At 66.7% G+C, this 12,217-nt stretch overlaps 1 protein-coding gene across 1 annotated transcript in view; it reads left to right on the forward strand.

Annotated features, from left to right (window-relative positions):
* The first annotated feature begins 1,617 nt into the window (after positions 1-1,617).
* The window catches only part of ADGRB1 (adhesion G protein-coupled receptor B1), a 104,985-nt gene continuing 94,385 nt past the window's right edge, over positions 1,618-12,217 (forward strand). The window contains exon 1 of the mRNA XM_064384663.1: positions 1,618-2,068. The gene's annotated coding sequence lies outside the window, so the exon portion shown is untranslated. The remainder of the gene's footprint in view (positions 2,069-12,217) is intronic.

Below are 12,217 nucleotides of genomic sequence, written 5' to 3' on the forward strand. Positions count from 1 at the left end.
TCTAGGAGCCGTGGCCACGGATTGGCCTTGTGGAGGGGGCTGATATGGACACTGTGTCCGGCGAGCTGTGTGCCATGCTCAAGGGTTCAGGGGGCTTGAGTTCCCTCCTCCTCTGGTGACCTGTGTTGTGATGGTGGTGACTGTGCTGCTGAGGGCCATGGGAGGCCAGGGTGGGGTGTGTGCTGACATTCAGTAGGGGTGGTGGCAGTGGTGGTACCCAGTGGAGACTGTCTGACGGGCTGAGAGAAGCAGCCAGGCCAGACGGTGGTCCTGGGCAGCATCGGCAGCATGACCTGCTGAGGTGGTTCCATGTGCAGAGTGCGTGACATCCACACCGGGGGCTTGCACTCAGGCTGGACCACGAGTTGTGAGCTGGGAGCAAGGGGCGGAGGCAGAAGCGTCTGGGTGGAGAATGGCCCCGCGGTCAACCCTCCAACGTCCTGGTTTCCTCCTGGGAAGGCTTCCTCTGGGTACCTGGCCAGAGGTCCTAGAAGCAGAAGAGGGGCGGTGGATGATTCAAGGCAGCCGAAGGGGCCATCGCCCTCAGCCGATGAAGAACAAAACCCAATACGGGGCTGGAGGTTCTCCACGTCAAAGGAGAATGGATGGTGACGTTGGGAGGAAGTGCCTGGGGACAGCCACCCAGGGTCAGCGGTGGGTTAGACCTCACCTTCAAATCCATCCCCTGGCTCTTTCCCCAGCCACTCCCTCAGCGTCTCAGCACAGGGTCCCCATGAGGAAGAACTGGACAAGCCCCCCTGAGCAGTGCATTGGCCCTGCCCGGCGCCCACCCTCTGACCTTCTTGGATGGGGTCAGGAGTGTATGCCTCCATGCTCTCTCCTGCCCATCCCCCACCCAGTCCACTCTCACCTCCACCCATGCATGGTCCTTGCACCTGCACAGCCCCTAGCCAAGCAGCCCTCCACAAGGAGCCGCCCATCCACTTACCCACCTATCCTGTGCATCCTCGCGGGGCTCTTCCCTCCATCCTTCCACTCCACCCGTCCTCAGCCAGTCTCCCCAGTCATCTGTCCATCCATCCTTACACCCCACTTCCATCTACACCCACCTACCTCATCCGTCCACCGTCCATCCACCCACGCACCTGCATTGTCTAGGCACAGCCCCTAACTTCCTTCTCTCCATTCATCTGTGTCCGTCCTGCCGTCCACCCTCCGTCATCCAGCCAGCCAGTGGGGCCACTCCCCTGCTCCTGGAGGAGGCCGAGAGCAGGGACCCAACTCCTGGCTTGTCTGCTGCACGGGGCAGGCGCCGGGCTCCCCTAGGTGTGCGCGCGTGTGTGCATTTATCCGCCCCCCCTTATCTCGCTCCCCTCCCCCCGCGCCCCCGCCCCCCGCTCGCGCTCCCCCTCTAATGTGTGATCTGGAAGCTCTATAAAGCCTGATGTAATCCGTAATGCAGTCTCTGGCTCCCGATTCGGGATCCAGTTTCAGAGAGCGAGAGATTGGGGAGCGCCGGCAGCCGGGTGGGGGGAAGCAGCTCTCGCCTCTCTCCTCCTCCTTCTCCTCGTCCTCGGCCTCCTCCTCCTCCTCCCCGCGCCGCCCCGCCCCCGGCTCGGCTCGGCTCGCCCCCCCCTCAGGAAGGGGAAAAAAGGCGAGAAGAGCCGGGCAGGCGAGAGGAGCGGAGCGGCGGCGGCGGCGGCCGGAGAGGGAGCGGCGGCGGCGGCGGGCGCGGCGTTGGCGGCGGCCCCGGCGGAGCGAGCGCGGAGCCGCTGAGCCCGGAGCACAGGCGGCCGCGCCGCGTCCTGGCCCGGCCCGGGCCCGCGCGCCCAGCGTCGTCCGCAGCGTCGACATCCGGACCCTCCGGGCGCCCGGGGGGCTCCTGCGGCAGGGAGGAAGGGGAGGCGGCCTGCGCGCACCGGCGGGTGCGCTCCAGGGGGCGTCCCGGCGAGGCCCGGAGCCGGCCGGGGGCGGCGGCGGCGGCGGCTGGAGGAGCCCCCCCTCCGGTCGGGCGCCCGGCTCGGCCGCGGGCGACGCGAGGCGCTCGCGGGGATTTGCAACTCGCCGGATCGAGTCCTCGCCGGCGGGGCCGCTGCTGCTGGGGAAGGTAAGGAAGGCTCCGGCGGGGGGCTGGGGGCGCGGCGGGTGGGGGCGCAGCGAGGGTGGAAGGGGGCCGGGGAGGGGCGGGCGCCCCGACTTCCTAACTTCGCCGTCTGGGGCTTCGCAGCTCCGAGGTTCTGTGCTCAGAGCTCGGGAGTTTGGACCCCCACCCCCTACCTGCTCAGCCCCTGCCTCCTCCAGCTGCGGGGATGGGATGTGGCAGGTCCCCGCGCGCCCGCATTGGGCAGGCTGAGGAGGGGGCGACCCTGGACGCAGGAGAGGCTCCTCGGCGCTGCTCGCCTCCTCCCCATCCACACAACACGGCCTGGCACCCCTCCTCATCACATGCATAGGGCAGGCTGGGGAGGGCGTTCCCGCTGTACCCCCGCACACACAGACGCTGGCGGGGGTCTAAGGGAGCCCCCCGTGGCCCCCAACAGCCGCACACAGACCCAGCAAGCTCGGGAGAGCCCCCCGAGCGTGTCCCTCTCCTCCTAATCACGTCCAGAGCCCCGCTACAGACATTGTAGGGGCCCGAGACGTCCTCCCCCCACGCACAGAGCCCGGGGCAGGCAGGAGAAACCCCCAGACTCCTTCTGGAAGCCCTCGCCGGGAGACCTGGCACTGCTGCTGGAGACTCCCGGAGGTTCTCTCTCCCCCACTTCGGGCGGAGGGCTATTTTTGCGCCCCCCCACCCCCACGCGAACGCCCTCGCTGTTCCCTCCGTGTGTACCTTTTCACTGGGTCGGACAGGCCGCGCGGATAAGCCGCTTTGAACTTTGGGCCGGCCCTTTGCCCTCTCCGCTCCCAGCGCCGAGCACTCCAGGGCGCCGAGCACTCCCGGGTCCGCGTCCCCGGTGAGCAGAGGCCGCCCGCTCTCCGCCGTCGCCGCACTAGCTGGGAGCCGCGCAGAGCTGCCTCGAGGAACCAGCACGGCCCCCGCCCCCTCCTGGGGAGGCCGGGGTGCTCTGGACCCGGCCAGGCGCCCTCTCCCCAGGTCCACGCGGCCCCCTGGGCAGGGAAGAGAGAGCCTCCGGCTTCGGGAGGGGGCGGCGGAGCTGAGAATCGCAGCGAAGTGATGCGGCCGGGAGGGCTTGTCGGAGGCTGCGGCTCCGAGCCCGGGTCCCTCCTCCTGGCCGCGGCGGCTCCGGCTTAGCCACTCCCCGGCAGCCTGGAGAGAGCGCCTAGCCTGGCACCCCAGCCCCAGGCCGCGGGGCACCTTACCCCTTTCCACTTTTATTTTGGGCTTCTAAGTTTCTTGGAGCGCAGGCACCCAGGCTGGGGCTCGGAGAGCCCTAAGCCAGCCCTCATTCAGCACCCGTCCGCGCCGCGACCTCCCCATTCTTCCTCCGGGTCTGGGGCGCAGATTCCCGGCTGCTACTCCGGAATAGTTGAAAGGCAGGAAGGCGTGTGGGTGGGGAGGGGGCCTGCCCTCCCGCCCTGGGGGACCGCTTGGCCTTTGTGTTGCGAGGGGCTGGGAGGTCGGCTCTCCCGCTCCACCTTGGGAACCCAAGGAGACCCTCAGTGCTCTCCCCTCTCCCCAGACACAAACACACGCCCCCTCGGAGCGAGAGCCGCGGCGGGGAACAGCAGAGGCCGCTCAGGCGGAGGCGGGAGAACCGGTAGCTGGGTCCCTTTTCGTATCTGGGAGGGAGGTGGTGTACGGTGTGGGGGGTCTGGGGAGAGGCGACTATCACGTCTCCGAGAGCCCTCATGCCTTCCATTTCTCTGCGACCCCAGCTGCCGCGGAGGCAACGCGGGAGGTCGAGCCGCTGCCTCCCGTGGGCGGCAGCGAAACTCCGCGCCCGCACGCCGGGGTGCCACCGGGTCCGGCTTTGAGTACCCAGCAAGGTCAAGCAGGCGAAGCAGGGGGCGGGGGTTCCTGGGCGCGCCCCCGTCCGCGCACGGTCGGGGCCTTGGAAGGGGGTGTGGGCAGCCCGCCGAGTCAATCTCGCGCGCCCGGCGCCCCACGCCCGCCCTCTCGGCCCGCTAGCAGCTCCGCGGCGCTGCTTTCAGACTTGTTGCACCTGGATCTGGGGGGCAGAAGGCTGGCCCGGGAGCCCGGGCGGCTGGGGTCCGGCCCCGAAGCCCAGGGATGCGCCAGAGAGGCGCGCGGCTCCGCGGGCGAGCGCTGCGCTGGGGGAATCCAGCCGGGAGTTTGCCGCCTCCTATCCCACGGAAGGGCGCTTGATCCTGCCGGGGTCCCGCGCGGGGGCGGAGAGGGGGCGATCCGTCGCCTCGGCGCCAGGCACGCTTCTCCGGATCCCGGGCTAAGGAGGAGGCGCAGCCAAGTTCTGGCGCCCTCCAAGGCCCTTCCCTTGCCGACAAGCTCCGGCCCCTCTCGGACCTCGGCGGCTGCGTCCGTGAAATAGGGGCGCGGGCTCTACTCTCGGATCCTTTCCAGCCCCAACCCTCCGCTCCCGTCCCGAGATCCAGCGTGCCGGGTCCGCAGCGTGCTGGATCTGCGGCGTACGGGCGGCCCGGGTCCCGAACCTTCCGAGCCTGCGGACACAGCCGCGGGGCCGGGCGAGAAGGGCCCGGGTAGGGCCGAGCCAGCGCCCGGGGTCCGGGCATTCTCCCGCCGCACCCTCTACCCCTGGCCTGCCCGGCTCCGCCTCCGGGAGTGGGTCGTGGGGTCCGGAGCCCGTCCTCTCGGGGCGCCGCGGGGCTCCAGGCCCAGGCGGCCGGCGCGGGGCCGCAGTGGCGGAGGGCGGAGGGCGGAGGGCCGGCGCGCTGCCGCTGGCTACCGGGAGAGGGCGCCCGCCTCGCGCTCGCGCGGCCCTGCCCGCCCCTTCCGTCTCCTCGGCGCCCGGCCCGCGGCTCCGGCCCCATCTTGGGCCGCCCCGGCCGCCCCCGCCCGCCTGCCCGCGCGCCTGCCCGCGCGCCGTCCGCTCCCGCCGCCGGGTCCCGTGACGCGCCTCGCGTCTCGTCCAGAGCCCCGCTCGCCGGCCTGGCCCGTCCCCGCGCGCGGTGCGCTGGCGCGAGCGCGCGTATGCGTGCATGTTCCCTGTGCGCCGCGCATGCACGTGCGCGCCCGTCCGGGAGGCTGGGGCACGTGTGCGCAGGCATGCAGATCGCACATGTGTGTGCGTGGCCCCGGGTGGCAGGATTCCCTCGAACTCCGTATTACCGTCGGCTCTGGCTTGGGGCTGCCCCCGGGTCCGCGCTGTGTGCCAGGGATGGACCCCTGGGAGGAAAGCCCCGACACCCGACCCCCAGCAAAGACCCCGAACCTGGCGGGTATTGTAACCCGTCCGGGCCGCCAGCCCACGCCCTCCCTTTGTCCTCTGGAAGCCTCTGACCTCCTTGGCTGCAGCTGCGCCATCGGCAGAGCTGTGACTTCTGGGTAAACACGCACAGGCCCGGGATCCCCCTGTGACAGCCCAAGTGCACACAGGAAGTGGCGCTCACTAGATAGCCCACGTGCACACCCTCGCACTGGGAGCAGGACAGTGGGCAAGAGGGAGGGCGTGATCCCGGGCAATCCCCTCTCAAGTGTTAAGGCGGGAACATGCAGGAAAGAACCCCTGACAAGCTCTGCCAGGGAGGCTCTGGGGAGTGCAAGAAGGCAGCCTGCAGATGCCCAGAAGGGGGGATCACCCCGGAGGTGTCCCACGGAACGGCAGGTGGGTGGGTGATGAAGGGGTCAGAGGTCCGGGCAGAAGGAAGTGCCGGCTGTGCAAAGGCCCTGGGGCAGGGCCTAGTGCAGATGTGAGAAATAGACCAGAGTTGGAGAGGAGGGTGGAGGCAGGACAGGGGCTGCAGAGGGGTCGGGGACAGACCTGAGCTGGCCCACGTCTTGGGAGCTGCTTTCAGGAGCTACAGGAGGGTCTTGAGCAGGGTTGATGGCTTGGCCTGATGGGGATGCCAAAGAGATGAGGTGCCCTTGTGGGCCACAAGTCACAGGCCTTCAGGAGGCTGAGTGCACAGCCTGCTGAGTGCCGCTGCCATGCCCACCGCTGCATTGCACAAGACACACACCACATCCATCACAGCAGGCGGCAGCCAGCCCTGACACCACCCAAGACCAGCACACACCCCGCTGTGAGGCGCCGGCAGACACCCAGAGCTGGCACGCGTGTCCCCACAAAGGCAAGAAACGTGGAACGCTGGGGTGCCACCGCCTGAAAACCTGTGCCCAGTTGAGGGCTCGCGAGGATGCGGGTCAGCACAAGCACACCGGGAGCTGCACCATGGTGCACATGGCACCTGCCCTGTGATGTGTACCTGTCCACACGTGCAGAGGAGAAGGAGGGGAGGCTTAGATCTACAGGCTGCATGATCCGGGGGACACAGCCTGGATGTTCATGTCCAGGGATGGGCAGGAGGCCCCCCGCAGACAGGGACTGGCAGGAGGACCCAGGGGGTGCTGGCCCTGCATTCCACTCTGTGACCTTCATCAGGCCCCAGCCTCCTTCCTCATCTGAGCCCCACGGGGTTAAGGCGAGGATCTCCCCTGCCCTGCAGACAGAGCACACGCCGCTGAAGAGGGGCTCTGGACATCTCCAGTCCTGCCCCACCCTCCCTCTCTTTTCTTTTTCCATATTAACTCATGTCTCTTAATTGCAGAAGCAACAAAAATTAGGATCAGTGCCAAAGGACTATCCTTCCTCCACAGAGCCCTGGCCCCTTGCCTCCTGCACCCCCGTTACTGGCTCTGTCGTCCAGGGCTGCCGTGCCTGGATGGAGCCGTGGGGACCTCTGCCCCTCCCCCCTCCTTCCCTGCAGGGGTTTCACAAACATGCACATACCCAGCTCTCCTGGGCCTAGTCTGCTCATTCGCAGCTGCAGCTCCCTCACTTTGACGGCAGCACCCCGACTGCCCCCGACCATCTCACCACACCCCGTCACCCCCACCACCATTGCCTCCCAGGCCCCCTCAGCTGCACCCTGCCACCAGCACTACACTGCCCGTCGCTCATGTCTGACCCCACCTCCATCCCCAGCACCAACACCCTCCCCCCGTCACCCCACCCTCCTCAGCAGCACCTCGGCACCCCTCACAGGCACCTCCCTCCGCACGATCACTGTCACCTCGGCCCCCACCTTAGGCTCCTGAGTCCTTCACTGGCCCCCACGGCGGTCCTGCTCCTGGCGTTCTGCTCTGTCTCAGGCGTCCCTCTTGGGCTTGGTCCGGAGGGACATGGGGGAAGTCCTGTGTGCAGCTTCCTGTCAGGGCCCCAGCCACTCGCGTTCCTGGGAGAAGAGCATACAGCAGGTCGGTCCCCGCAGCCCGCCAGTCCACTGAGCTGTGGGCCCAGTGCAGCTGAGGTCAGGAGGACCCAGGGATTACTGGGAGCTGAGACGGGTGGACCTTGAGATGAGACAGTCCCTGTGTCCTAGTGCCTGTCCCCCACTCCTCACTCATTCCTGGGCCAATTTTTGGGGTGCCGATTCTTGACTGAGATTCGGGGTTGAGAGGTCCTTGAAGTGAGAAACGCAGAGGAGTGGCCAGGAGGCTGAGAACATAGCACAGGCCGGGCACTGGCCTGGGTGCCAGGCGGAGAGGGAGCCTCGCAAAGCCCACACCCCACTGCCGACACCATGAATCCTGGCCCAGCCTCCCGGTCCCTGGCGGCACACGATTGGAATTGCACTCCTGCCTGCTGGCAGGCCAACTCTGGGCCAGCACCTCTCTGAGGCTACGCTGGCATCTCCGTGACAGGAGGGTGGGGGCCCTACCTGCCTGTCCTGGAGAGTGCCAGAGCATCCAGGGTGGCGCCTGTGAAGTGCCAGGGAGCGGTAGGGCCATCCAGGCAAGTCTTGGCGAGGCCCCGTTTCCAGCATGGGGTGATGGCTGCCCCAGAGGAATGCATTTAAATGGGATTTCAGAGCCCCAGGGAAAAGGAACAGGATTCAGGGAGGAAGAAGAGCCCCTGCAGTCTGTGCCCCATCCCTGTTCCCCCGCCCAGAGGACCTGTCCCTGTGCCCCGCCCAGACCTCACAGGCAGCTCCTCCAGGAAGTCTTCCTCTCCACCACGGCGCACCCAGATGCACACACAGACCCAGATGCACACACAGACCCGCCTCGCCTCTCGCAAAGCTGCAAGATCTGTGCAGACCCGCGTGCTGGCAGCTCACTCTGCACACAGTTGCTCACACACGCCTGCACACATGCATGTGCACACAGCCCTGGAACAGTGCGTGCACACACACACTTGTCGCTCACAAAAGGAACATGCACATACCCTTCACGTGCACACACTTCCTTACACACACGCCTGCCAGCACACATGCCACATGTGCTCACAGATGGAGCACACACTGTTCCCACACTCACACACCTGCACACCTTCCACTCGCACTCACCACGGGCACACACGCATACATATGTATGGCGTGTGCTGCCACCCATGCGTCCTCCAGCCCGTCCTCGAGCTGCGGCTGCTCGCCTGCGGGACACACTACTCTCTCCCCTGTCTCGTTCCTCCTAGAAGCTGGCCCTGGCTGCAGCCGTTCCTCTCCACTGCCACACAACTGCCTGCTCACCATGGCGAGGTGGAGGCCTGGGTTGGGGCCTGCTCCCGGGGTACGGCCTCCCCTCAGGGGTCCTCAAGCCAGGAGACCAGCCGGTGTGGAGGCTGCGTGCAGCCTCCTCCTCGGGTCCCCATGCTGCTGCTGGGAGCTCCCGCTGCTGCCCATGCATGTTCGTGCCTAGCCCCAGAGGGCACCTGGAGACCGCCTAGCTGGGCAGCCCTGCCCTCGGGGGCCCCTCCTGTGCAAAGCAGCCCTCCTCACTCTGGCCTTGACCTGCCCCGGGATGTGCCCTGGAGCTCAGTGCAGCAGGGCAGGGACAGAGGCCCAGGAGCTTCAGGACAGGGAGCGTCTTTAGGGTCCGCAGGTGGCTTGGGGTGCCGATCCCTAGACTAGGGCAGGTGCAGTGGGGCCTGGAGCCCAAGGGCTGCTGGAAAGCTGGCCACCAACGCTGGCTCAGGGTGTTCTGGGATGGTGCACTGGGACGAGAGCTAACAGCTCCTGCCTTCCCTTGAGTCGCCAGCGGTCGGTCAGTGCCTCTGGACCTGTATCCAGGTCTGGGCAGCTGCAGGCTGTGATCACCCTGCCCTCTGCCAGTGGCGGGGGTGTCGAATGAAGGTCTGTGCCAGGGCAGAGCGTGGGTCCAGCCTGAGCAGAGCTTGGCACAGGACAGGGCCCCTTCTGCCTCAGCCCCAGCAGTGATATCTGTAAGAAGAGCCTTTCTCTCCCCACCAGCAGATTCTTTGGGGCCCCCTGTGCCCAGGCAGGTGGGTGGGGCTGGGCCTGGCAAGCCCTGTGAACATGGTGGGCTCCCACGCCCTTGGGGGTCCAGCCCCAGAGGACCCGACCCTGCTGGCAGCCTTGCCCACCCTTAGGAGGAAATTACGGGCCCACATCCACTGTGGGCAGCGTATGACATGGTCTCCCCGAGGGCAGGCCTAGCTACCCTGCAGGTTGGCCCGTGGGGATGTGGTTGGCACAAGCTGCAGTGGGGCAGGTGGCAGCCAGGGGTCACCCTCGGGGGGCAGGCTGTCTCGGCACCCCCTCCTTGGCTTGGCTAGTTCCTGACACTCTGGCCCCATCCTCATGGCTCTGAACCCCTGAGACATGCAGATAAGTTGTCCTGGGCCCATGTCAGGGGCCCTGCCAGGACCTCACAGGCAGGGGATGGTGCTGCCTCTGCTTCCGATGACCAGGCCGCCTGAGTGGGGGCCTTAGGCACCGAGCGGAGAAGGCCAGCCGTCTGCCTCCCAGCCCCCTGGGCAGTCGGTGCCGAGGGCGCCCACCCCGCCCCGCCCCTCCCCCGTGCAGCCTTTTCTCAGGACACACAGGCAGGCACTGTTCAGAGGGCCGGCAAGACGACAGAGTGCCTTTTGTGGCTGGTGTCTGGGGATGCCATTGGTGGCCTGGGGTGGGCGGGGAAGGGACGCTGGAGGCCTGAGCCCGGGGTCGGGTCTGTCCGGTGTGGACTGGCCCCGGAGCGGGCGTGGGGTGCCGAGCCTCGTGGAGAAGCGCCAGTGCCCCTGAGAGAAGGGCTTTGGACAGCCTCCGCCGCCCCGGGTTGGATGGTGGGGAAACTGAGGTGCAGGGTGTGATGGGAACCCAGGCCTGGTGGCAGGGTGGGCTGTGTGTGTGCAGTCTGCACGGGTGAGGGATGGTGGTGGGGGGCGGGCACCGTGCCTCTCACCTGAGTGTCTTCGATGGGGGTCACTGCCTCGGCCACCCCATGCAGAAGCCTGAGATTGAAGGAGGGGCTCGTGTATCATCTCAGGCCTGTTGCTGGCCTGCGGTCAGTGCGTAGTGAACATCGGCGCCCTCTGTCCCTCACTGTGGCTCCCAGCTTTTCATCCCCAGCCCAGCGAGGCTGGCTTCTGCTGCCCTACCTCTCTGGGTCCCCCAGCTGGCAGACGGGGCCCTCACCCTGTCACCTCTGCCCGGAGACCGGCAGCACTCCCCACCTCGCCCTAAGGCCACCTCACAGAAGCTGGCCAGCCTCCTCTGTGGCAGGAAGGATGGGGGCTGGACACCAGGAACTTCTTCCTGGTGACAAGGGCAGTTTGACCCTGGAGAAGGTGACGGGAAAGGCAGGAACCCGTGAGGGCTTTGCCGCTAACTGGTCACTGCTCTTGCGAAACTGGGGGCAGTGGGTCGTGGGAGCTGCGGCACCCGGGCCGGATGTGGAAACCAGTGAGCGGAGAAGTGGCCTGTCGTTTGAGGACCAAGACGGTTGTCCACTTCTCTGCAAGAGAGTTAATGACAGATTTGCCATTAAATTGTGAACACAAAGACAGGAGTAACCAGTGCCAGCACTGGGGGCCAGCCCCTGAGCCCCTCCTGCTCTGTCAGCTGTGGCCTGGAGGCCGGGAGGTTTCTGTCATCATAGTGGAGGCCTGGCGTGGGGTGGGCTCAGGGGTCATCAGGCCTCAACCTTCAGGGTCCCTGACCACCGCGTGGAGCAGGCCTGTGGAGGATGAGGCTGCAGAGGCTGCTGGGGAAATCAAGGCACCTGCCAGAGAAGCACAGGGCATAGATTTTGAGGGGCTAGGAGCTTGTCTAGTGCACCCCCTGGGGCCCCCGGGCATCCTCCTCACCGAGGGGACCTGGGAGCTGGTATGGCTGAGGGAAGAAGGGTGAACCAGCCCAGGGGAGCCAAGGTCACAGGTGTGCTCTGCAGGTGCCACGGCAGCTGCCCCAGGGCAGAGCCATTGTTAGCCTTGGGCTGGACCTCTTTGTCCGAGGCTGTGACTGTGGTTTCCGCTAGACGCACCCTCTGGGGCATGCCCCCCTCTCCCAGCCCCCGCTCTGCCTGCCCTCACATCCCAGCAAGCACAGCTCTGAGCTCAGGCTCTCTCACTGCCATGTGGCCTTGTATAAATGTGCCACATGTGAGTGTGTGTCCATGCTCACATATGCACAGTCACATGCATGCAGGCACACGTGTGCACACACACATGCACTTGGGCACACGCAGACACATGTGCACACACGCGCACATGCACATCTACTTCTCCCTTCCTGTCTCAGCAGGGGCCACTGGCCGTCCCCACATGCCCACTGGAAGTCTCCTGTGACCCTCTGTCCGAATTGACTTTCCTCCTGGCCCAGACACCACACCAGCCAGCCCCTGCCCCCGGCAGGCAGAGGGACTCACTTATCCTCAGGGGGCCATTCAGGTGCTGCCCCCTCCAGGATGCCACCCTGGTGGCCAGGCAGGATCAGTAGCCTCCTCTGCACACCCCACCCTGTCTCAGCTAGACTGTCGGCCAACACTGCAGCGCTGTTACCTGGGCTGCAGTTCCCGGCTCGGGCTTGGCATAGGGGGACAGTAGCCTGAGGAGGGAGTCCCTGGTTGCCCCCCAGCCTTGGCCAGCTCTCTGCCTGCCTGGGCCTGCCTTGGTGTGAGAAAGCTCCCGAGCAGCCCCGTTGAAGGGTGGTGGGCAGGTGGGGTGCAGAAGACCTCAGCTGGCTGAGGGATGGGTGGGTCTGCTGGGGGCAGGGTGAGTGTGGCAGGTGGGGCGCCCGTGCCCACTGGCTGGCTCAGGCCATCAGCCAAGACAACAGCCTGGGTCCTCCCCTGCATTGCTCAGTGGCCCAGCCAGAAAAGGCAGGGTCAGGCCAGCTCTGTGGGTCTCAAATTCATGTTAGCTGGGCCGGCCTTCCAGCTAACAGGGCCTCTCCCAAG

The sequence above is a fragment of the Aotus nancymaae genome, unplaced genomic scaffold, assembly GCF_030222135.1.
Source record: "Aotus nancymaae isolate 86718 unplaced genomic scaffold, 86718_ANA_hifiasm-v0.15.2.pri h1tg000036l, whole genome shotgun sequence".
NCBI lineage: Eukaryota > Metazoa > Chordata > Mammalia > Primates > Aotidae > Aotus > Aotus nancymaae.